Genomic DNA, 27,669 nt, shown 5'->3' with positions numbered 1-27,669 from the left:
AGAGGCATCAACTCTTCTTCGGTCTTCCTTATTCATTGTCCAGCTTTCACATGCCTCTGATGTGATTGAAAATATCATGGCTTGGGTCAGGCACACCTTAGTCTTCAGGGTGACATCTTTGCTCTTCAACACTTTGAAGAGGTCCTTTGCAGCAGATTTGCCCAATGCAATGCATCTTTTGATTTCTTGACTGCTGCTTCCATGGGTGTTGATTGTGGATCCAAGTAAAATGAAATCCTTGACAACTTCGATCTTTTCTCCATTTATCATAATGTTGCTCATTGGTCCAGTTGTGAGGACTTTTGTTTTCTTTATGTTGAGGTGCAGTCCATACTGAAGGCTGTGTTCTTTGATCTTGATTAGTAAGTGCTTCAGGTCCTCTTCACTTTCAGCAAGCAAGGTTGTTTCATCTGCATAATGCAGGTTGTTAATGAGTCTTCCTCCAATCCTGATGCCCCATTCTTCTTCATATAGTCCAGCTTCTAGTATTATTTGTTCAGCATACAGATTAAATAGGCATGGTGAAAGATTACAGCCCTGATTCACACCTTTAATGACTTCAAACCAATGAGTGTCCCCTTGTTCTATCCGAACAACCGCCTCTTGATCTATGTAAAGGTTCCTCATGAGCACAATTAAGTGTTCTGGAATTGCCATTCTTTGCAGTGTTATTCATAATTTGTTATGATCCACACAGTGGAATACCTTTGCATGGTCAATAAAACACAGGTAAACATCCTTCTGGTATTCTCTGCTTTGATATCGCTGGTTCCACGTCCTCTTCTGAAGCCAGCCTGAATTTCTGGCAGTTCCCTGTCGATATACAGCTGCAGCTGTTTTTGAATGATCTTCAGCAAAATTTTGCTTGCGTGTGATGTTAATGGTATTGTTCTATAATTTCCACATTCGGTTGGATCACCTTTCTTGGGAATAGGCATAAATATAGATCTCTTCCAGTCAGTTGGCCAGGAAGCTGTCTTTCATATTTCTTGGCATAGACGAGTGAGCACCTCCACCACTGCATCTGTTTGTTGAAACATCTCAATTGATATTCTATCAATTTGTGGAGCCTTGTTTTTCGCCAGTGCCTTCACAGGAGCTTGGACTTCTTCCTTCAGTACCATCGGTTCCTGAATCATATGCTACCTCTTGAAATGGTTGAACATCGACTAATTCTTTTTGGTATAATGACTCTGTGTATTCCTTCCATCTTCTTTTCATGCTTCCTGCATTGTTTAATATTTTCCCCATGGAATCCTTCATTATTGCATCTCGAGCCTTGAATTTTTTCTTCAGTTCTTTCAGCTTGAGAAACGCTGAGTGTGTTCTTCCCTTTTGGTTTTCCATCTCCAGCTCTTTGCACATGTCATTATAATATATTATAATTATGTCTTCTTGAGAGGCCCTTTGAAATCTTCTGTTCAGTTCTTTTACTTCATCAATTCTTCCTTTTGCTTTAGCTGCTCAAAGGTCAAGAGCAAGTTTCAGAGACTCCTCTGACATCCATCTTGGTCTTTTCTTTCTTTCCTGTCTTTTCAATGACTTCTTGCTTTCTTCATGAATGATGTCCTTGATGTCATTCCACAACTTTTCTGGTCTGTGGTCACTAGTGTTCGATGTGTCAAATCTATTCTTCAGATGGTCTCTAAATTCTGGTGGGGTATACTTAAGGTCATATTTCAGCTCTCGTGGACTTGCTCTGATTTGCTTCAGTTTCAGCTTGAACTTGCATATGAGCAATTGATGGTCTGTTTCACAGTCGGCCCCTGGCCTTGTTTTGACTGATGATACTGAGCTTTTTCATCGTCTCTTTCCACAGATGTAGTCAATTGATTTCTGTGTGTTCCATCTGGCAAGATCTATGTGTATAGTCGCCGCTTATGTTGGTGAAAGAAGATATTTGCAAAGAAGAAGTTGTTGGTCTTGCAAAACTCTTATCATTAGATCTCAGGCATTGTTTCTATCCCCAAGGCCATATTTTCCAACTACTGATCCTTCTTCTTTGTTTCCAACTTTTCCATTCCAATCCCAAGTAATTAACAATGCATCTTGATTGCATGTTCGATCAATTTCAGACTGCAGCAGCTGATAAAATCTTCTATTTCTTCATCTTGGGCCCTAGTGGTTGGTGGGTAAATTTGAATAATAGTCGTATTAATTGGTCTTCCTTGTAGGGGTATGGATTTCATCCTATTACTAAGAGTGTTGTACTTCAGGATAGATCTTGAAACATTCTTTTTGATGATGAATGCAACACCATTCCTCTTCGAGTTGTCATTCCCAGAGTAGACTATATGATTGTCTAATTCAAAATGGCCAATACTAGTCCATTTCAGCTCACTAATGCCTAGGGTATAGATGTTTATGTGTTCCATTTTATTTTTGATGATTTCCAATTTTCCTAGATTTATACTTCGTGCATTCTAGGTTCCGATTATTAATGGATGTTTGCAGCTGTTTCTTCTCATTTTGAGTTGTGCCACATCAGCAAATGAAGGTCCCGAAAGCTTTACTCCATCCACATCATTAAGGTCGACTCTACTTTGAGGAGGCAGCTCTTCTCCAGTCATCTTTTGAGTGCCTTCCAACCTGGGGGGCTCATCTTCCAGCAGTATATCAGACAGTGTTCTTTTGCTATTCATAAGGTTTTCACTGGCTAATGTTTTTCAGAAGCAGACTGCTGGGTCCTTCTTCCTAGTCTGTCTTAGCCTGGAAGCTCAGCTGAAACCTGTCCTCCATGGGCGACCCTGGTGGTATCTGAATACCAGTGGCATAGCTTCCAGCATCACAGCAACACAAAAGCCCCCACAGTATGACAAACTGACAGACACGTGGGGGATTTATATGATGGATTACATTAATTGTTATTCTAATGTTGAACCATCCGTGCATACCTGGTTTGAATCGCAGTTGGTCATAGTGGATTTTTTTTTTTTGATACGTTGGTGAATTCTATGGGCTAGAATTTTGTTGAGGATTTTAGCATCTAAGTTCATGAGGGATATAGGTCTGTAATTTTCTTTTTTGTGTGGTGTCTTTACCTGGTCTTAGTGTCAGGGACCTGCTGGCTTCATAGAAAGAGTTTCTTATCTACGCTCTCAAATACCTTTAGTAGTAATAGTGTTAACTCGTCTCTGAAAGTTTGGTAAAACTCTGCAGTGAAGCTGCCCTGGCCAGGGCTTTTTGTTGTTGCTGTTGTTGGGAGTTTTTTGATTACCTTTTCAATCTCTCCTTTCGTTATGGGTCTATTTAGTTGTTCTACCTCTGTTTCTGTTAGTTTAGGCAGGTAGTATGTTTCTAGGAATTCATCCATTTCTTCTACATTTTCAAATTTGTTAGAGTACGGTTTTTCGTAATTATCTGATATGTTTCTTTTTAATTCCAGTTGGGACTATTGTAGTATAGCCCATCTGATTTCTTATTTGGGTTATTTGCTTCCTCTCCTGTTTTTTTTTTTTTTTTCCGTCAGTTTGGCCAATGGCTTAGCAATTTTGTTGATTTTTTCAAAGGACCGACTTTTGGTCTTCTTAATTCTTTCAATTATTTTTGTGTTTTCTATTTCATTAAGTTCTGCTCTAATTTTTATTATTTGTTTTCTTCTGGTGCCTAAGGATTTCCTTTGTTGCTCTCCTTCTATTTGTTCAAGTTGTAGGGATAATTCTTTGATTTTGGCCCTTTCTTCTTTATGTATGTGTGCATTTGTTGATATAGATTGACCTCTGAGCACTGCTTTCATTGTGTCTCAAAGGTTCTGATAGGAACTGTTTTCATTCTCATTGGTTTCTCTGAATTTCTTTATTCCATCCTTAATGTCTTCTATAATCCAATCTTTTTTGAGCAGGGTATTGTTCAGTTTCCAAGTGTTTGGTTTCTTTTCCCTGCTTTTCCTGTTATTGATTTCTTCTATTACTGCCTTATGATCAGAGAAAATGGTTTGTAATATTTCAGTGTTTTGGATTCTGCTAAGGCTTGCTTTATGACCTAATATGTGGTCTATTCTAGAGAATGTTCCATGCGCACTAGAAAAGAAAGTATATTTGGTTGCTGTTGGGTAGAGTGTTCTGTATATGTCTATGATTGGTTGATTGTGGCACTTAAATCTTCCGTGTCTTTATTGAGCTTCTTTCTGGGTGTCATGTCCTTCTCCAAAAGTGATGTGTTGAAGTCTCCTACTATTTTGTGGAGCTGTCTATCTCATTTTTCAATGCTGATAGAGTTTGTTTTATGTATCTTGCAGCCCCATCATTGGGTGCATAAATATTTAATATGGTTATACGTTCTTGGTATTTTGTCCTTTTAATCTTTATATAGTTGCCTTCCTTATTCTTTATGTTGGATTTAACCTTAAAGTCTATTTTGTCAGAAATTAATATTGGCACTCCTGCTCTGTTTTGATTGTTGTTTGCTTGTTATATTTTTTCCCGTCCTCTGAGTTTTAGTTTGTTTGTGTCTCTAAGTCTAGTGTGTCTCTTGTAGGCAGCACATAGATGGATCGTGTTTTTTTAATCCATTCTGTGACTCTGAGTCTCTTTATTGGTGCATTTAGTCCATTTCCATTCAGCATAATTATGGATAGGTACGAATTTAGTGCTATCATTTTGATGTCTTTTTTAGGGTGTGTGTTATTGATAGTTTCTTTTTCCTAAGTAATTTTACATCCTGAGAAGATTATATATTGTCCTTTCCTCATATTTTTTGTTGTCAATTTTGTTTTTGCTGAGTATTTTTTTCTTGTTTTTTGTTTTGATGTGTAGGATAGTTTGTCTCCTTTGCAGTTACTTTATTATTTACCCTATTTCTCTAAATTTAAACCTAACTTTTATTTATTTGTATTGCCTTGTCTTCCAGTCCATGCAGAAGATCTGTGACTACATTTCTTAGTCCCTCTTTATTGTTTTCATGTGTCTTCTTTTACATAATAACATCACTACTTCCCTGTTTTTAGTGTTTTTTTTATCTTGATTTATTTTTGTGATTTCCCTGTCTGGGTTAACTTCTGATTGCTCTGCCCAGTGTTCCAGTCCTGGGTTGATACCTGATATTATTGATTTTCTAACCAAAGAACTCCCTTTAATATTTCTTGTGGTTTTGTTTTGGCTTTTATGAATTCTCTAAACTTCTGTTTATCCGGAAATGTCCTAATTTCACCTTTTTATTTGAGAGACAGTTTTGCTGCATATATGATTCTAGGCTGGCAATTATTTTCCTTTAATGCTTCATATAAGTCATGCCATTGCTTTCTTGCCTGCGTGGCTTCTGCCGAGTAGTCCGAGTTTATTCTTATTGGCTCTCCTTTGTAGGTGACTTTTCGTTTATCCCTAGCTGCTCTTATAATTCTCTATCTTTTGTTTTGGCAAGTTTGAGTATAATGTCTTGGTGACGTTCTTTTAAAATCTACCTTACGTGGAATTCAATGAGCATGTTGGATAGATATCTTCTCATCTTTCACAATATCAGGGAAGTTTTCTGCCAGCAAATCTTCAACAATTCTTTCTGTATTTTCTGTTATCCCTCCTTGTTCTGGTATTCCAATCACTCATAGGTTATTTCTCTTGATAGAGTCCCACATGATTCTTAAGGTTTCTTCATTTTTTTAATTCTTTTATCTGATTTTTCTTCAAATATATTGGTGCCAAGTGCTTTGTCTTCAAGTTCAGAAATTCTGCCTTCCACTTGCTTGATTCTGCTCTTTTGACTTTCTATTGAGTTGTCTGCTTCTGTAATTTTATTGTTAATCTTCTGAATTTCTGATTGCTCTCTGTCTATGGATATTTCCAGCTTTTGAAATTTTTGATTATGTCCCTGAATAATCTTTCTAATTTCTTCAGTTGCTTTATCTGTGTGTTTGTTGGCTTGTTCTGCGTATTGCCTCATTTCCTTCCTGATGTCTTGAAGTGCCCTGTATATCAATCTTTTGTATTCTGTCTCTGGTAATTCCTGGAATGCACTTTCATCTAGAAGATCCCTTGATTCTTTGTTTTGAGAGCTTGTTAAGAAGATCATGGTCTGTTTCTTTATGTGACTTGATATTGACTGCTGTCTCCAGGCCATGCATTATTTATTGTATTAGTTTATTTTATGTTTGCTTACTATGTCGTAGCTACTTGCTTTTTTTTTTGATATGCCCAAATGGGTTGCTTGAGTGAGCTAGCTTGATTATTTTCATCTTTGGAGCTCTGACGTCCTGTCCACAGATGGCTAGAGCTGGTATCAGGTATATAAGCCCAGGAGTCCATTCACTTTTCTTGTATGAACTCAGCTCAGGTGTCCAGGTAGTTGATCATTAAGTGTGTGATACAGGCTCTGTCCTGCAGTCTTAGAGGGAGGGGGGTGATTCGTGTAGGTACTGGTATCTGGTGGCAGCAGGGGTTCATGCTCTGAACAAGACAGGGGGCTGAGAATCCTCCTGCAAGTGTCTCTGAGGAAAGTGTGTCCCTATTCTCTAGAGTGTATAGGTGGGTGGGTTCTGCAGATAGACCATGGGCACCTAATGTTTTAGCTTAAAATGACTGGGAGATACCAGTTATCTTTGGACCCCTGTTGTGGGTGGCTGGGTGACGTGAGTGGAGCCACCAGTCCTTAGGCCCCTGATGTGGGTAGGTGAGGACCCTGTTTAACTGGCAAAGTAATGTCAAACATCAAACACCAACCTCTCTACCACACAGCTGAAACTGTTGGAGTCTGCCAACAAGGGCCTCTTCTCCTGAAATAGGTCCACACAGGTCCATTCAGGGATTAAAGACACTCAAAGTTCATGGACCATTTATGCCTGGACAGGAGCCGCTTCTCTCCTGAGCTCCCCCGGTTAGTGGAGCTGGCAAATTATCTTTTCACCCAATTGTAAATTTATTCCTTCTACAAGGCTGGGAGGATGGCTCTAGGCTTTCAGCAGGGTCTATATCAGGCCCAGAGAAATCAGCAGCTGAAGCCAGCTTGGGACCTGGGGTGACGGGGGGTGGGGGGAGCACAGTAAAATATACTCAAGTACTTAGCTTTTTGCCGAGAGCACCATTATTCTCTGGTTCCAGAGGTGTGAGTAGCCTGTGTGGCTGGCTGTTTCTCCCTGAGAAAACTACTGCCGAACGCTAGTACCAGCATGCAGCAGCTGCTTCCAGGAATGGCTCCTGAGGGCTCCCAGTGATTCAGGTCCCATTACTCCTCTCTGCTTCTTAACTGTCTCTTCTTCCCTCTGCCCCTCAGTTCATTTTCTCACCTTGCTTTTGATGTTCAAGGCTCCTAGCTTGTCATAAATATACTCATTTCACTTGTTTTTTCAGGACTTTGTTGTAAGAGAGTTCTCCAGAAGCATCTGTCTATTCTGCCATCTTGACCTCACCCCCTCCAATCCAATCTTTTTTGAGTAAAGTGTTGTTCAGTGTCCAAGTATTTGATTCTTTTCCCTGATTTTTCTGTTGATGGCTTCTAGTTTTATGGCTTTACGATCAGGGAAGATGCTTTGTAATATTGCAATGTTTTGGATTCTGTTAAGGCTTGCTTTATGGCCTAATATCTAGTCTATTCTGGAGAATGTTCCATGTGCATTGGAAAAGAAAGTATACTTAGCTGCTTTTGGGTGGAGTGTTCTGTATATGTCTATAAGGTCAAGTTGGCTGATTCTGGCATTTAGATCTTCTGTGTCTTTATTGAGCTTCTTTCTGGATGTTCCGTTCTTCATCGAAAGTGGTGTGTTGAAGTCTTCTACTATTATTATGGAGCTGTCTTTCTTTTCGATGCTGTTAGAGTTTGTTTTATGTAGTTTGGGGTCCTGTGGTTGGGTGCCAAAATATTTATTATGGTTATATCTTCCTGTTACATTGATGTTTTAATCATTATATAGTGTCCTTCCTTATCCTTTGTGGTGGATTTAACTTTAAAGTCTATTTTATCAGAAGTTAATATTGCCACTCCTGCTTTTTTGATTGTTGTTTCCTTGATATATTTTTTCATCCTTTGAGTTTTAGTTTGTGTCTTTAGGTCTAAGTTATGAGTCTTACAGGCAGCATACAGAAAGATCTTTTTTTAACCCATTCTGCCACTCTCTGTCTCTTTATTGGTGCAATTAGTCCATTTACATTCAGCGTAATTATTGATAGGTATGAGTTTAGTGATTCCATTTTGATTTTTTTTTTTTTTTTGGTGTGTGTGTGTGTGTTGTTGACAGTTTCTTTTTTCCATTTAATTTTCTGTGCAGAGTTGTTTTTCTTTATATATTGTCTTTCCCTCTTTTTTCATTGTTTTTGCTTTTGTACTTGATGAGTCTTTCTGTTTTTCTTGCATTTTTTTTTGTTGTTGTGTAGGATTTTCAGTTTCTTTTGTGATTACCTTAATATTGACCCCAATTTTTGTAAGTTTAAACCAAACCAAACTTTTATTTCTTTATATTACCTTGACTTCCTGCATATGAAATATCTATGACTACTTTTTTTAGTCCTTCTTTTTTTATTTAATGTTGTCATCTTTTACATAGTGACATCTCTGTTTTGCTGTTTTCAGGCTTTTATTTGTTTTTGTGATTTCCCTATCTGGCTTGATGTCTCATTGCTCTGTCCTGTGTCTAAGTCTTGGGTTGTTATCTGATGTTATTGATTCTCTAACCAGAGGACCCCCTTTAGTGTTTCTTGCAATTTTGGTTTGTTTTTTGCAAGTTCCCTAAGCTTTTGTTTATCTCGAAATGTACTAATTTCACCTTCATATTTGAGAGACAGTTTTGCTGGATACATAAGTCTTGACTGGCATTTTTTTTTTTTCCTTCAAGGCTTTATATATGCCATCCCATTGCCTTATTGCCTTTACGGTTTCTGCTGAGTATCAAAGCTCAGTCTTATTGACTCTCCTTTGTAGATATCTTTTTGGTTATTCCTAACTGTTTTTAAAATTCTCTCTTTATCCTTGCCTTTATCAAATTTAATTATAGTCTATTTCAAAAAAAAATTTTTTTTTTTTTTGTATCTCGGTGACTTTCTTTTGGAATCTACCTTGTGTGCGGTTCAATGAAGATCTTGGATAGATATCTTCGCATCATCCGCGGTAACATGGAAGTTTTCTGCCAACAAATCTTTAACATTTCTTTCTGTGTTTTTTCTTATCCCTCCCTGTGCTTGTTCTCCAATCACTCATAGGTTATTTCTCTTGATAGAGTTCCACATAATTCTTAGGGCTTCTTCATATTTAAAATTTTTTTTAATCTGATTTTTCCTTAAACATGTTGGTGTCAAGTGCTTTATCTTCAGTCTCACTAATTCTGACTTTCATTGTCTCAGTTGTGCTCCTCTGACTTTTTATTGTGTTGTCTAAATCTGAAATTTTATTGTTAATTTTCTGAATTTCTGTTTGCTGCCTCTCTATGTATTCTTGCAGCCTATTAAATTCATCATTATGCTCTTACCTAATCATGAATTTTTCTAATACTATGCCTGTGTGTCCCTTGGCTTGTTCTGCATTTTGCCTAATCCCCTTCCTGATCTCTTAAAGAGTTTTGTATAATAATCTTTTATATTCTACCTCTGGTAGTTCTAAGAAGTTCTCTTCATCCAGAAGATTTCTTGATTCCTTGTTTTGTGAGCTTGCTGAAGCCATCATAGTCTGCCTCTTTATGTGATTTAATATTGACAGTTGTCTCTGAGCCATCAATAATTTGTTGTATTTCTTCATTTTATATTTGCTTACTGTGTCCTAGCTTCTTATTTTGTTTTGTTTTGATATGCCCAAATGGGCTGCTCAAATGAGCTAATTTGGTTATTGGCACCTTTGAAGCTTTAATGCCTCTTGCCAGGTGGTTAGAGCTGTTCTAGGTATATGAGTCCAGGAGTCCATTTACTTTTCTTGTATGGATTCAGCTCATGTGTTCAGGTAGTCGGTCACCTAGTGTGCAGTGCAGCTTCTCAACTACAGTCTTAGATGAACTTGAGTGATTGTCGTAGGCACAAATATCTGTCTCCAGCAGAGGGTGACACACTGATCAAGGCAGAGGACTGACAACCACCCCCCATTGTATGTGAGGAAAGTGTATCCCTTGTTACCTAGAGTACCTAGGTTGGTGGGTTTTTGTAGCCAGATTATGGGCACCCAGTGCTGTTGGCTGTAAGGACTGGAAGGTACTGCTCACCTTTAGACCCCTGTCGAGGGTAGCTAGGTGGCTTGGGTGAAGCCAACTGTCCTCAGGCCCCTGATGTGGGTAAGAACTCTGCTTAATAGGCAGGGTGGTGTCAAATGTCATGAACCTACTTCTCCACCAAATAGCTGAAACAGTTGAAGTTATTCTGCATGTATATACCCTTTTGTACTGTGCTAATGAGGGCCTATGCTGTTGAAATGAGCCCACACATATCTATGCAGGGGTGAAAGGCATTCAAAGTCCGTGGACTGCTTATGACTTTGCCTAAACAAAGGAGCTGTTTCTGCTCTTAGTACCCAGCTTAGGGGAGCTGGCAGATTATTTTTTTCCTGTTTGTCAATTTGATCCTTCTCCAAGGCTGGGAGGATGGCTCAGGGCATGTGACAGGTCTAACTTCCAGCCCAGGGAAAGCAGCTGTCACTAAAGCTAGCTCAGGATACAGTGCTGAGTGGGGAGGGGTCAGTTAAATGGAAGAGATTATTTTCTAATGGTTTTTTTTTTTTTTTTTTTTTTGGTCCACACAGTAGATTAGATGCAAGTACTTATACTGAGAGTGCCACTTTTTGCTGATTCTGGAGGCATGGGTGATCTTTCACCCACTCAGTCTCTCCTATGTGGAAAACAGGTCCCGAATGCCACTGCTTGTCTCACTGCACTCACTCCATCGGATGCAGCCTGTGGGGTGCTAGTTCTCACGGGATCAGGTCTTGCTACTTCTTGCTGTTTCTGAACCATCTCTCCCTCCCATCAGCTCTCATCTCTGCTTTTCTCCCCTCCTCCTATCACCCAATAATGCAAAGAAGACTGAATAGATTGCTCAAGGAACAAAGAACCCTTCCTTTTAGGGGGCAGCCTGAACATGGTTATAATCTATATAATAATTATAATATTCTGTCTTTGTTTAGCTGGGTCAGAAACAGTTGGTAAAATAAAATAACTTCCCTTTTATAGGTGAGGAAAGAAGCTCAATCCTTCTCAGTGCAACTGGAAATCAAAATCCTCTATGGTAAAACAGAGAATTTACAAAATTATCCTACAGAGAATACTTCTGTTTTGGTGTGCCACCTCCAAAGCATGATCTCCAAATTTTGGATTGAAAGGACAATGGAACAATCTTTTTTTACTGATATTTCAGATGCAGGCTGTTGACAATTTCTGGTTAATTGGATGATCTTTAGTTAGTTAAATGAATGTGTGGGATTCTCTACTTCCAACTTCCACAGCTTTTTATACAGATAGAATCTCAGCTGTGTGTTTGGCCCATTCACTGTGCTCATTTTTGCAACAAGGTAAAGCACATATACAAACTACAATGTAAACTTTAGATAAATGCCTGCAGTGTACCTTCTTGGGTAAATTTAATGGTTTTAGTATGGTCTTTTGTTTAGTAGGAGTCCCTGGGTAGGCTTAACTATTAACAAGTACCATTGCTAATTGAAATGTTGGCAGTTCAAGTCCACCCACAGGTACCTTAGAAAAATGGCCTGGTGATCTATTTTGGAAAAAATCAGCTATTGAAAACCCTATGGAGCACAGTTCTACTCTGACACACATGGAGTTGCCATGAGTTGAAGTCAGAATGAACTCAATAGCAACTGCTTTTGTTTTTATTTTGTTTGTTTATTTTGTGTTTAGATCAACACAATTGAAACCACTCTTTCTGAGTGTGAGGGTAGGAGAAGGACATGTTCCAACCTGACAGTGAATTATTTTACTAATTGCATAATCCTCTTTATAGCTCCAAAAATATATCTGATCTTATAAGAGATAACTTGGTGCAGAGGAAAAAGGAAGAAAATAAAACTGACCTGTCTTTGTATCCCAGACTAGTAACTAACTGTGTGTTCCTGGTGTGATCCTAATTGTGTGATATTTAGTCATTTAACTTTTTTGTATCTCAGTTTCTACATTTAAATGGATATAATGATATTTAATTTTCAGCTTTATTATTGATATTAGAGATGTTGTATGTAATGTCCATGGAGAAATCTATCTATCCATGTACATAAATTTAAACAACAAATTTAACTACATAATCTAGACAATATTTCCTCACATGAAAACCACTTACTTTGGAGTTGAATAAAATGGGAACTTCATCAAAAAGAGTAGAGGCAGGGACCATATGTACTATTTTTTTCTACTAGACAAGCAGAGAAATTATCAAGAAATCACTAAGTAATTTTCAAAAATGCAGTCAATTATTTGGGATATTTTCTAATATCCAACCTTGAGATGTCCTGTCTACAAAGTAATCTAATGTCTTCCCATTTCAATCCATTTTCTACATTGTGTTCTGTAACCTTTGTATTAATTTCAAAAGAACAAAAAATAACCCACAAAATCTTACAATTCTACAAAAGACAGCTTATTTATTAACAAATAATGAAATGTCCTGCCCCTTTTTATAAAACCATCTGCTTTTCATTTATTGCCATCTCACTGCAGCCTTTGGGAACCGAAAAGGAAACATAATTGCTCACAGAAACCATATGTCAATAAGGTTTATCTTTCTACTCCTGTATTGTTTCAGGAACAGTGTAATATCGATCAGAGTAAATATAGATTTGCCATTGCCCTTCTGAACGTGAAATGGATACAGAGACCTGATCAATCAAAGGGGCAATGAGTTCTCATTTCCACCCTGAGAGAGGTCATTCAGATGGTTGATTCTGGGGTGTTGCTATTATTCTATCAACTCAATTCAAGAAAACCTAATCGAGTGATTACTATGTGCCCCACAAAGTGATAATTACAGGGAATATGAAGAAAAAGAAGTCCTGTTCCCAAAACCTCACCTTTTAGTAGGGAAGATGGGCACATACAATTCAAGGCAAAATGGCGGCACCAACACAGGAGAAGCAATTAGCCTGGGAATATTCTTGATAATTACAACATAAGTGAAACATTATGTTGAGATTCTTCATCTGTGGCTAAACCTTCGCCTGAAGTTCTCTATGTTGGGTTTTTCTTACTATAAACTCTGGTACATTGGAACACAATCTATTTTGAATCAGAAACAATAAAAATTCCGAGATTTTATCACTTAAAGTAAGTAGTTCACAAAACTGGCAAGTTCAAAAAATGGGCAAGAAAATCTCTGCTCATTTTATCAGTAAGCGGAAATGAAATTAATGTATTTTACTATAAGTAAAATGCCTACCACTGATATGTGGACCCAGCCCACATTTTACTGATCATGTTTGTACTATTAAACTATCAAAATGATGGTAAAATCCCAAATACATCAAGGTTTAATTCTGGTGAAGGCCCAGGGGTATTACATATTAATTGCTTTTACTAACAAGCTGAGTGAGGTAGATGGGCATATTTTAATCTGCTCTCTGGGAGCATTGATGAGTTCTTCTTGAGTAGTCTATGTATAAACTATAGAACTTCACAGAATAATTCTCTGGTATTCTTCTCTGATCACTCTAGTCCTTTGGCCTCCCTGAACTCAGTTCTATTTCAACTTGTGGAGACCACCAGGCTCCATCTGGGTTCCCCATCATCATGCCATGGTCTTAGAACTCTTTCAGAGTAGTATGTTGGGCCATCATAAGGTCAAGGCTGTTTCCCTTCTCACTGAGATCACTGTTCTTTATTTTCTGATGCCCTGATGGTACAGTGGTTAAAAAAATCAACTGGTAATAACATTGGCAGCTCAAAACCACCAGCAGCTTCTCGTGAGAAAGATCCAGCAGTCTGCTTCCTTGGAGATTTACAGCTTTGGAAACCCTATAGGGTTGCTCTGAGACAGAATCAACTTGACGGCAGTGGGCTTAGTTTTGGGTTAAATATCTTGAAAACCATTTTCTCCCTCATTTTGTCTAATTTTCTATTTGTTTCATGCAAAAGCTTATAGCCCATCTGTGTTGCATCATAGAATAAAAAAGAAATCTTTCTAGAAAAGATTTTTTTTTTTAAGAAAGTTTCTCTATAAGGTATCTTATCTTCATTATTCTTTTTCCTAACAAGCTTGTATAAATCAGTGTTTATTTTTAGGGTGACTGTTGTGTATGTTGTTTTGCTTAGTTTAATGTTTGAAGGCTGACATAATTTTTCCATTGCCATAACCCAGAACCCAGTGCCATCCAGTCAATTCTGACTCATAGTGACCCTATAGGACAGAGTAGAACTGTCCCACAGAGTTTCCAAGGAGCGCGTGGTGGATTTGAACTGCTGACCATTTGGTTAGCAGCTGTAGCACGGCATAGAATCATTAAATATGTAGTTTAAATCTAACCTTATCACCTAGACTTACCTCCCTTTTTTCCTCCCTATCTATCTCCTTTTAAAGACTACACATGGCATGGAAATTCCTTCTCTAGAAGCCAAACAAATATTTAATCATTCTTTGCTGCCATACCTTTATTTTCAGGAAACTAGTCTTTTCCACATTGTGGAAGATTTAATAAAAAAACTCTTGCTATTTTAAATTGAAATGTGTTATCCAGTGACATTCAGACACTGGTTCTCGTTTTGCCCTTTACAGTTACATAAAATAGCTCTTCCTTCCTCTTCTATGTGACAGCCACATCACACTGTGATGCCAAATGTATGTGTCCCTCACAGTCTCCCATTTGCTTTAATGGTTTGTTTTGCAAAAATTCCAAATCCCCCCTCACCTTGGTTGTTCTTCAGTGTTCTCAAGCTTGTCAGTATCCCACTTGTAATGTGGTTCCCAGAAGTACACATGATGCAAGAAGTTTAATATAAACAGCATAGAATACAAAAGCTCTGTTGACTTCTGTGACTTGCATCCTAAAAATCCATTCACACTGTATGGAGATGGCATTAGGTTTTAAAATGGTTGCATCACTCACTGTAGAGAAGCTCACATTTTGCATGGTGGAACTGAAATTACCAGATACTTTTCATGTTATTATTAATGATGCTTGATTCATTTATTTAGATACACCTTTAATAGTCAATGACTCTTGGGAATTTTAAGATTTCAAAACTCTGCTATATTTCTGTCAAATAAAATATATTTTGAGTAGCTACCACCATGGAAGTGCTTGGCTGTTAACCAAAAGGTCAGCAGTTCGAATCTACCAGCCACTTCTTGGAAACCCTATGGGGCAGTTCTACTCTGAGTAGCTATGAGTTGGAATCCACTCGATGACAATGTGGGGAGGGAGGGATTGGAAGCACTGGAAAAATAATGATGAAGTTAAACTGGGAATAGAATTATAGCAACTTTCATCTAATACATGTTTAGATTCTTACACCTATTTTTAATTTTTACTTAATGTGAGAAATCCTTAGAAACACAGATGGTGAAACTACGTCTCACATACTTTGGACACGTAGTCGGGAGGAATCTGTTCCTGGAGAAGGACGTCATGCTTGGTGAAAGTGGAGAGTCAGAGAAAAAGAGGAGAACCCTAAGTGAGACAGATTGATATAGTGGCTGCAACAACCGGCTCGAACATAACAATTGTAAGGATGGTTTGTGACCTGGCAGTGTTTCGCTCTGTTGTACATAGGGTCGCTATGAGTCAGAACTGATTGGATGGCACCTGACAACAACAATATGACAACACATTGATATTGACCATAAGTTAATAATTGTTTGCACAGTTCTTAAAAATTGTCACATGCTTATTAGCCTCATTAAGGTATGAACTAAATCTCATTTACCTGTGTTTTCTCCCTGAACATCTAATTTTATATGTATAACAAAACATGCATTCAATTTCTAATGCTAAAAGAACAGGTAATCTCTAGCTTTTCCAGAAAGTATGTGGGCACATGACTGGGTGGCAGATTTTGATTTTGTGTAATAACGAAACTTTTAAAATCAAAACTACTGCAATGGGCTCCGTTTGAGAGGCCACTGCTCTTCACCTGAACTGTTCAAGCAGAGAGCTGGGGACCATCTTTCACTGCTTGCTCGGTATAGTCTTGTGCTGGTAGGAATTCTTGGATTCAACAGAAATTTTTTTCAACTTTAATCCTAGAGTTTCTTCAAATACTAAGACTATATGGTTCTCATTATGTGATATATTCACGGTAAAGATGTCTTAGTTATTTTATGTATCAATAATACTAATAACAAAAAAGGTTAAAAAAAAGAATACTTGTATATTCTTATATTTTCAGCCTGAAAGCTAACAGGGACATACCTGAGAAAGGCTTTGTGGGGTTAACTGCTGCAAAATTAGGGCCTGCCTAAGGGTGAGGAGCCAGAGAAGATGCGTCAGGATGATATCTGAAAAGAAACAAACAAAAATAAAAATGAAACAACCTAAAACCACAGGAGAAAATGAAGCAGCAATTATGTGCTTCTGTTTTGTACAGGGAAGATCATTGTTGGATTAATTCTGCACTACTCCATAACAAGGAGCTTTTTCTTCCCAGTGCTAGGGAATGTGGAAGCAAGGATCTAGGAGAAAACCAGACCACATCTCGTCTATGGTTTTCATTCCAAGACTAATGCCAAACCAAACCAGTTGCCCTTGAGTCAATTGAACTAATGGCAACCCCATGTATGTTAGAGTAGAAGGGTTTTCCATGTATGTTAGAGTAGAAGGGTTTTCATAGCTGTGATTTTCAGAAGCACGTTTGAACTTCTAACCTTTCAGGTAGTAGCTGTGCACTTAATTGTTTGCACCACCCAGGGACTCTTACTCCAAGACAGAATAGATTTAATCCAGGGAGGGTGCAATATCTTAAATGAAGCTTAGAGATCTGATTATTACAGTGGGCCAAATTCTGTTGCAGTTGACTAGAACTGCCCCATAGAGTTTCCAAGGAGCACCTGGTGAATTTGAACTGCTGACCTTTTTGGTTAGCAGCCATAATACTTAAGCACTACACCACCAGGGTTTCCTTACAGTGAGCAGGTATATTAATATCTGAAGTAAGAATGTATTTGAGAAGGCAAAGGACAGAGAAGCTGTGACTGAAATTTCCCTCTAAGTTAAAAAAAAAAAAAAAAAGAAGTCCAAATCCAGAAGGGCCTTCAAAGGAATTCTGGCACAAACAGTATTGCTTTATAAAGATAAAATATCTAGGAATAAATCCAATAAGAAATGTGCAATATCTATACAAAGAAACTTTAAGGTGTCCTTAAAGGACACAAAAGAAAACTGGAACAAATGTTTTTTGGAAAGGAATGCTCTCTAAAAAGATGTGAACTCTCTTTAAATTGTTATTAATTTTGTGTGATCCAAATAAGAACATTGTTTCTCTCACACCCTTTGAGGAAGGCATAGGGCTAGATAAAGTGATTTGTGAGTTCACTTGGAATAACATACAAACAGATACAATTACCCAAGAATTTTCAGAAAAAGAAAACAGTAATCAGGAACTAGCTGTAATAGATTTTAAAACTTAAAGAGTGCATGGTTTTAACTGTGCATTATTGACATACAAATAGCTAGAAAGATTCATAATTAGGATAAAACCAAAAACTAAACCATCGACTTCGAGTCAATTCCAACTCATACCAATTTTATAGGACAGAGTAGAACTGCCCTGTAGGGTTTCCAGGAAGAACCTGGTGGATTTGAACTGCCTACCTTTTGGTTAGCAGCCATAGCTCTTAACCACTATGCCACCAGGGCTTCCATAATTAGGATAGACAGTTTCAAAATAAACCCAAGTGTGTATAGGAATTTAGCATATTTTAAATATGTCATTTCAAGTCAGTAGATAACTAGATGGATCACTCAGTGAATATTGGAGGAACGGGATGCCATCTGGAAAAATCTGAAAGTGAATGCATGCTTCATACTTAATATCATAATGAGTTCTAAATGTATCACATATTTAATTCATTATAATACTAAATACGAAGCATGGATTCACTTTTCTAAGTATGATTCAAAATACAGAAGCTAGAAAAGTTTTTTTTTTTTTTAAGTTTAACAACATGATACTATGCATGGTAAAACTGAATAAGCTAAGTTAAAAAAATGACAAAATATTTGCCAATAGTATCACAAAGAAGAGTTTCTGGAAATAGGTAAGGAATAGATTAACAGATCGATAGAAATATAAAGAAATACAATGAATACGCAATTCAAAGAAATAGAAATATAAATGCCTTTTAAATTTGACAACATGCCTGACCTCACTGTAATAGGGAAAGTAAAGACGTCAGTGGTATTTCATTTTTGTCTACCTACATGACCAAAATACAAAAATCTGATAACATTGTGTTGTTGAGGTTGTGGAGAAATGTCATCATTGGGAATATAAACAAATCCCTCCAAAAGAAAATTTAACTAGATTTATTTGATTTATAAATTCAAAATGTCCTTTGACACAGCATATTTCTGGATTTCATCTTCCACAAACATTTTCACATATGTATTTTTTTATGTGAGAAGGTCTATGCAATCCCGTCCAACAGGGAACTATGAAGAGTATGGCCTTAAAGCCAGAAGCCCTAGAAAGCAGTGATTCCATGCAGGTCAAACACTTTGAACTTGCTACAAGATACTCAACAGTTTGTGTGCAAAGCATGTCTCATTTTATCCCCACAGAATTTGTCAGAGGAGCTTTGCCTCTGAATAGGTGACTAATGAATGTTTGTTGATGAACAACAGATGGAAGAACGAAATGTAGTAGCAACACAGTTATATTTATTACTGTTACAGCTGTTGTTGCATACAGATTCAAAATTAGGTATCATTGAGAATTGTCTACTCCCACTGGGATATGAACTGTGTAAGGGCAGGGATCTTCATAGGTTCATTACTGATGTATTCCAAATACCTAGAACAATAAATATTTGCCAAAGGCACTGAATAAATAAAGCAAACATTGTTTTGTAGTCTTTTTAGTATTGTCATATTTTTTTCTTTAACTTGCTAGACCCTGCCCTCTTAATTCCTATGTAACTGCCTATCTGAACTTCAGATAGCCACTCTTTTATATCTGAATCTTCCCATACATGGATTCTTTTATTTCACATATCATATTATTTAAAAAATTCTCCTTAGCTGACATTTTAAAAGGGTTTAGTACTCAAATTAGGAAATGTGCATAGCTGAGGTTCTCTCCTTAAGACAATGCAAATATAATTTTTTTTGCCTTTTAATTAATTCATGGACATTAATTAGATCTCAAAACTGTGTAGACAACAGTTTGAGTGACTACACACAATTCAGAAAAACATGGCTTCTCAATTAATGTCAGTGAAAGCCAAAAAATAAAAAAAAAAAACCTCAATTCTGCATATTAGGACAAAAATTCAGGACTTGAAAACAGTCCATAGCATAAGGAAAAAAAAAAAAAAAAGAAAGATGTGTTCTCTCAAAAAAGTAAAAACTCTATTCAGACCCCTGCACTCTAAATTTTAAATGCCAAGTTTCTAACTTCTGGTGCATTTTTAAATGAGCCCTGGTAGCATAGAGGTTAAGTGCATGACTGCTAACCTAAAGGTCAGCAGTTTGAACCCATCCTCCCTATTAGAAAGATGTGTCAATATGTTTCTGTAAAGATTTACACTTTAGAAGCCCATGGGGCATTTCTACTCTGTCCTGTAGGGTCGCAATGAGTTGGAATCAACTCGACAGCAATGAGTCTGTTTTCTTTTCTTGTTTTTTTTTTGGTTTGGTGCATTCTTATGATTTGACTTACTTGATCACTTGGTGTCTTAGGCTGGGTTCTCTAGAGAAGCAAAACCAGTGAAGCATGGGTAAGGCATCAAGCTCAACTCTTCTCTTAACTCACGTGGTTGCAGGGGCTGACAAACCCAAAATTGACAGGTCAAGATGGCAGGCTGCCAGCTCACAGGTCTTCAGGAGCTGGCAAATCTCAACTCTGCAGGTCATGTGGCAGGATGCTGGCTCACATCCCAAGAACTAGAGGTCAGAGGATGATGAGTTGGATGCAGGATCAAGAGATGGCAAGCTTTGTCAGGACATCCACATATACTGGATGTAGGCCACAATCCCAAGGAGAGTCCCCTTTCAACTGATTTGCTGCTCACATCACATCACAAAATACTCGCCAAAACAGTGAGAATCATGGTGTAGCCAAGTTGACACATAACCTTAAAGATCACACTTGGTAAATTATTTAAAGACCACACCAAGTAGATCATGGATTCCGTTAACAAAAGAGATTTCAAAGCAGAGGGGATCAATATGAGGTCAAACCTTTTTTTACTAGAATTAAGTTGCCTTCTAATCTAGATAGAGTTGTCATGAACCCATTTCGATAATGATTTGCTGGCTTTGTGGAGACCTTGTTTGTGAGGAGAGCTCTATTTTAACAGCTGGATTCAATTTAGTCGCCCCATTATTTAAGGACCTGTTGCATTTTATCTCTTAAAAAAAAGACAGCTCTCAGTGATTAAAGATTAGTCTAACTCCATCCCTCAGGTCTTTTACTGAAGGATGGATACTAGATAAATAATAACTATTATTTAGTTGTATAAACTAGATAATAAAAGTGCCTTTGAGCTTGCTCCTCTTTATTCACCGTCGACCTACAATCTGTCACCTCCTACTCATATAGGGTCTCTCTGAGTTGGAACGAACTTGACAGTATACAACAACAGTCAGAAGACCTCTTTGTCTTGTTTTGATCTACCCTTACGTTCGGGATTAGGGATCTGTCTTCCTTACTTCTATAACACTGTGAGAATAATTCTATCATAGAAGGTACATTGCACTATATATATAGATACACATGGCTATTTCTTTTCAAAAGTATTTAATAAGCAATATGACTTGCCTGCGTTGGTAGAGGGGGGAAAACACTATTGCTTTAGGCAGATAAAGGATATTAGACAGATTTAGTGTGTCTAGGACAAAATTTGTGAGATGGGCGACATTTTGTTAAGATCAGAGGAGAACAGAAAAAACAGTGAGGTATTCGTTTCTTCTGGGAATATATCAAACTGAGCCATGTTCAACAAATACAGATCTATTAGTAAATACTCCTCTTAATTAACAGTTTTGAGATTATAACCTCTCCTTCCACTTTCAACTCCCATGAGCTACAAGACTCTCAATTGCAAGATATCAGTCCTTTAAATACCTGTGGGCATTTGGGAAGATTGAAACTGCCAGGGAATTTAAATGTTGTGACTTATCTCTCCACAGTATTTGAAAAGAAAAAAGGAAACTTTTTACAAAAAGATAATTAAAAAATAATTGAGGAGTTTATTTCTGATCTTTTTTGAAGAAATCACAAGAATAAGAAATAAACAATGGAAAAACATAAAAATTATGACTCATAGAGACACTATAGGCTAGAGTAGAACTGCACCACAGAGATTCCAAGGAGCACGTGGTAGATTGAGAGTGCTGCCCTGGTTAGCAGCCATAGGACTTAAACACTACACCACCAGGGTTTCCATGAATACATTAATGACTCTGGAAAGTCTCATTGTTTCGTGGTCTTAGGTATCGGTTTTGTAGAAAACGTGTTTTATGCTGTGATTCTAATTTGTGAGGTGGATACTAGAGGGTCTCTGGCTATAGGTAGCTCCCCACATGTGATGATCCCAGACCAGCTGAACTAGGAAGAGAATTCATTAGGAAGTAATTAGAGAAAAAGTAATAAGCCAGAATTGTGATAGAGGTGTGCTAACATTTTCAGAGATGAGGCCCTGTTGAGCCCAAAGAATGAAGTGAGAATGGAACCCAAGGGGGGAAATAACATGGTGGAGTAAAAGCGCTGAATCAAAAAGAAAATAGTCTAAATTTAAATCAACCAGTAGTGACAGGCTTGAGTTTCTCTCTTATTATATGATTTCAATGTTATAGGTATAAGAGTAAAGGCTTACAGGACTCTGCAGAGTTATAAATTTCTAATAAGGTAAGTATTTCGTATATATAAATCCAACATTTACCACTTTAGATGGGCTTTAAGAATCTAATTGATACCTACCGAGCACTTTTACTATGATTGGCGCTACTTCTACTGATTTTTATATTGGGCATGCTCAGACCCTGTATATTGCACCTTGATTCTTTCTTTCAACCTTAGCCATCTAGTTCCTAAGACCAGTGAAATTTAGAAAAAATAAAATTTGAATGAGGAGGGCAAACACTGAGAACAGCAGCAAACGACAACCTAAAGTCAGATTGCCAAAGAAGTTTAAAATATAAGCAAATAATCACTTAGCTTTACATAATACATATGAATGGATAAGTCTGAGTTATCCAGGTTAGCAGGACTTAACTAGTTGAGACTCATAAAAAAGTGATGTTTAAAATGGTAACCCCCAAACATGTGCCAAATTCCCTTTTTGTGGACCACCTCCTTTGGTAGCTGAAATGAAGGAGACCTATTTATATTAATTTCTTATAACCAATGTTGACTACAATTTTTAATCTCTGAGATTCAGTTTCAGTAGCTGTAAAAAATATATATGTGTATATATGTATATACATATATATATGTTATGTTGTTGTTATTAGTTGCCGTCAAGTCAGTTCCAATTTGTAGTGACAATACAGGACACAGTAGAACTGGCCTATAGGGTTTCCAAGGAGTGGCTGGTGGATTTGAACTGCCAACCTTTTGTTTAGCAGCCAAGCTCTTAAACCACTGTGCCACCAGGGCTCTCTCTCTCTGTATACACACACACACACACACACACACACACACACATCACTAGTCTAATTGAATGATTACAAAAATAACCAAACCCATTGCTGTCAAGTTGATTCCGACTCATAGTGACCCAATATGTCACACAAATACCCACATAAATATACCCATATGTCACATATCCAATACACAGCCAGTCCCTGAATTATGAACAAGTTCCCTTCCTAAGTCTATCTTTAAGTCCAATTTGTACATAAATCAGAACAGTTAGGTATGATTGGTGCTTAACGTCAGTTAGTCAAATGTTTATCTCAGCATACAATATATAGTATATCTTTCTAAGCATTAAAAAATAAAAAAAAAACACTTCCAGACACACTAAAACTTGTTTAGCATAATAATACAGTAACAGTAATAATAATGTTTTGATACACATTGCAAAGTAGCACCTGTTTGTTTTTATATGCCCCAAATTTTCAATTTAAGGCTTTACGGGGGTTGGTTCATAACTATGGATTGTACGTTAAGTTGGATGTTCGTAACCTGTATGCATATCCAATATTTAAACCAGATTAGTGTTCAAGTGATATAAGCTAAAATCATAGTTTTGGTCATAAGAAAAACAAAAAGTCATATTTTTAGCTAGGTCTGATTTCACATGCCAGTACTTGCACGTTTTCACCTTTCTCAGTATTAGTCGAAGGAGGAATCTTAAAATTTGATTACTATACATGGTAACCAACATTAAAAATGGGATTTTAGAAGTATAATGAAGAAGAGAGCTTCCCAGATATTCATACCCCCACACACCATCACATACCAAATGTAAGTAGTTTATAAAATTAAATGTGGGTGGCATTTTCAGTGACAATATTTCCTTTTTCCCTAAAGGAGGCTAAGCTCAGAAGGAAAACACACACACACATACACATTCCATCACATCACAGCCAGAAAGCTGACATCTAAGGCTAATTAAATGATTGTTTAACATAGTTTTCTTTAACCAATATCTCATTACTGTGATCTCTGTTCTCTTTTCTGAAGTCATGAGACACTCTTTTGAGTTTCTCTTTGTTCCTCAGCAGGTGGTGTAAGACTGAAAATAATGTGTAGTGATGTCTACCTCTTGTCAACAATTTCATTTTAATGAAAAGCTTGTTGCTTTTTCCCATTTTTATTTGACACTTGTGACTGTGTGTTCCTGGAATTGAAACGAACATTTTTTATTTTTTTCTTTTATTAATAAAGAATATTTATTGGAACATAGTCTAAAGGGTTATATACAAAATGAAAACAATTTTTCAAATCAATTAAATACTTGGGCAAATAAACCATTTGTTACACAGATTCAAAGTCAATGTGGAATGCACATTGATTGTACTATTTATTGGGCTTGACACTGTGCCAACGAGGAAAAAGTCAGCCTTCACAATAAACAGAAGTTTATGTCATGTTCAAAAGTTAAATTATCAGCTACAAATGAGGTACTTAACTTTTGACCCTATTATATATGTGCACCCTGTTACACATACATCTTTAGTGTTTTACTCACCTGGACAAATAAATATTGAGGTGTCTTTATAGACCTTTAATCTATTACTGTACTATGACTTTTTTCCACTGTATGGCATCTGCATCTTTTTAAAAATAGTTTTTGTTTGTTCTTTTGCTACTTTTTGTCTGCAAGGCACACCTTTTTCTCTGTTGTTAAGAATACCATGGTCTCACATCCGAACTCCCTGAGGAGCCGAATTACTGGGCTGTGGACTGCCAGGGCCATGGTGTTGGGGAACACCTAGCTCAATTGGCATAACAGAGTCTATAAAGAAAATGTTCTACATTCTACTTTGATGAGTACTGTCTGGGGTCTTAAAAGCTTCTGAGTGACCATCTAAGATACTCCACTGTTCTCACCCCATCAGGAGCAAGGGAGAATGAAGAAAACCAAAGACACAAGGAAAAGATTAGTCCAAAGAACTAATGGACCACAGCTACCACAGCCTCCAGCAGACTGAGTCCAGCACCAATGACTGCTTTGACAGGGATTATAATAGAAGGTCCAGGATAGAGCTGGAGAAAAATGTAGAACAAAATTCTAAATCACAAAAAAAAAAAGACCAGACTTACTGGTCTGACAGAGACTGAAGAAACCCTGAGAGTATGCCCCACCTCCACAAACACCCTTTCAGCTCAGTACTTAAGTCACTCCTGAGGTTCAACCTTCAGCCAAAGATTAGACAGGTCCTAAAACAAAACAAGACTAAATGGGACATCAGCCCAGGGTCAAGGACAAGAAGGCAGGAGGGAACAGGAATGCTGGTAGTGATAATTCATCTGACAGTTTCTTTGTAGAAAAAGTAACTGATAATTCTGTGAGAGCCAGAATCTGCATGTACTTTTTTTTTTATTGTGCTTTAGTGAAAGTTTACAAATCAAGTCAGTCTCTTATACAAAAATTTATATACACTTTGGTATATTCTCCTAGTTGCTCTCCATCTAATGAGACAGCATACTCCTTCCCTCCACTCTCTATTTTCGTGTCTATTTGGCCAGCTTCTGTCCCCCTCTGCCCTCTCATCTCACCTCCAGACAGGAGCTGCCCACATAGTCTCATATGTCTACTTGATCCAAGAAGCTCATTCTTCACCAGTATCATTTTCTATCCCATAGTCCAGTCCAATCCCTCTCTGAAGAGTTGGCTTTGGGAATGGTTCCTGTCTTGGGCTAACAAAAGGTCTGGGGACCATGACCTCTGGAGCCCTTCTAGTCTCAGTCAGACCATTAAGTCTGATCTTCTTACGAGAATTTGGGGTCTGCCTCCCACTGCTTTCAAGGGCCATCTGTTGTGTTCCCTGTTAGGGCAGTCATCGGCTGTAGCCGGGCGCCAGCCATCTAGTTCTTCTGGTCTCAGGCTGATGTAGTCTCTGATTTACGTGGCCCTTTCTGTGTCTTGGGCTCATAATTACCTTGTGTCTTTGGCATTCTTCATTCTGTTTTGCTCCAGGTGGGTTGAGACGAGTTGATCTGCACGTACTTTTAAGGTAAAAAGAGAAAGCCATTTAGCTCAGTAAAGAAAACAAGGGGAAAGCTAAGAGGCAGTTGTGGTTTGGTGATAGAATTTTCACCTTCCATACAGGAAACCTGGGTTTGATTCTGGGCCAAAGCAGCTCATGTACAACTACTGCCCATCCGTCAGTGGAGGCTTGCATGTAGCTTTGATGCTGAACACATTTCAGCAGAGCTTCCAGACTAAGATGGACCAGGGAGAAAGGCCTGGTTATCTACCTCTGAAAATCAGCCAGTGAAAACCCTATGTATGGATCACAAGGGTCAGTTCTGTAACTAAGCCATCATGGGCACAACGCAGGATCACGCAGCATTTAGTACAGTTGTGCATGGGGTCACCATAAGTCAGGTAGAACCTTCAGTCTGGTAAATCTTAAAAAGCACTCTAATGATTTTTGAATTTTTTTTTTGTTGTTGTTCGTTTGTTTGTTTTAGTTATGGAATGGGGAGAAATTCCATGCCCTGTTCCAAGGATGGTCTGCTACAACAGATGTTGCCCATAGGGCAGCCAACTCACGAGCACTATATTCATCACTGAAACATGCTGGAAAGAAACCAAAGGAGGAAGGGCAGGATTCCCGCTGCTGAGGAACTCACATCTAGTTGGAAATTGGAATAAGCCTTATAATATTTTATTTGCTGAGTTAGTATTATGTGAGTAAAGGAGATGACATTGTTAGGACATTTGCAATGAACTGAAACAATAATAGTGACGTTTAATAGTATTTTATGATATTTCAAAATATACATAATAAGAACACAGGTATATATTTGTCTACTTACAAAATATTACAAAAATATTTCAATATTGCACTTATATTGCTGGACTTTGGGATACATATGACTCCCATCCGGACTTAGGGGCAGAAGATTTGTTTTCCTAAGAAAACATCACAAGCTAGGATTGTCAAATGAGGTCAAGAAAACCAACAACTTAAAATTTGTCATAAGAATGCAACAGAAATTTCAACTAAGGCCCACTTGTAGTTCTCTTTTAACTTTGATGTATTTATTCTATTCTCAGAGTAAATTTAGTGTTTGAACACCTATTCGCATACCACAAAAATAAACAAATAAATAAATAACAAATAATGTAATTGGCAAAAGCTCTTCCATCTATGCCCTAAAGTGCCTTCTGGAGTCATCTAACTGCAGAGTGTCTTTAAACAGAGCCTTCGCTGATCCCACTTAGAGAATAAGTGTGTGTTGGGCTTGTCTGCTTATGGCATCAGTAATCAAAAGAAAAAAAAAACATATATATATATATACACTGTAATTGTGGCAGTGGAATAACTTTTTTTAAAAAAAGTGATTCATTCTAGCATGTTGCAAGGTAATAGGGTTATTTTTGTATTATTGTGAGCTCTTTTATACTCTGTCATGAGAAAAAGTTTTCAGAAAATTATGTCAAAAAAATTATTGTTATATTTTTATCACTTTAGTGGCAAAGATTATACTAAGAACAGAACATTTTTCCAAAAAATAATGATAGATAATCATTTCCTTTGACAAGGACTATAATGAGGGCATAAAATGGAGGGGGGAGAAGTATACATTTATTTTGTGACAAATATTTCAACGTGCTGAAAATTGTGGTCCGTTTATCTGTTTGTATGACAGGCTTTGGCTGAGCTGTCATGGGACTCCCAGGACGACTGATCATATATCACTTTCTCTCTCTAAAAGGAAAGTTGTTTAACTGATGGATATGGAAGACTACAAATTGAATGTGCAAATGCACCCTGCTAAGCTACATATAGAAACATTTCTTGCATTTTCAGGCACCATATGATCTAATTACCATAGTCATCCGCTTTGAGAAGGGAATTAAAGTAACTATTTTTGATAAATTAAAGAATCATTAAAATGCAACAAATTACGAGAGGGGACATCGTGCTTGGTAGAGGGTGAGTGAAAAAGAAGAAACCCCTTAGAGAGATGGTTGACACAGTGGCTGCAACAAT

The sequence above is a fragment of the Elephas maximus genome, chromosome 6 (assembly GCF_024166365.1).
Source record: "Elephas maximus indicus isolate mEleMax1 chromosome 6, mEleMax1 primary haplotype, whole genome shotgun sequence".
In the NCBI taxonomy this organism is placed as follows: domain Eukaryota; kingdom Metazoa; phylum Chordata; class Mammalia; order Proboscidea; family Elephantidae; genus Elephas; species Elephas maximus.
Note: the sequence above shows the minus strand (reverse complement) of the source record.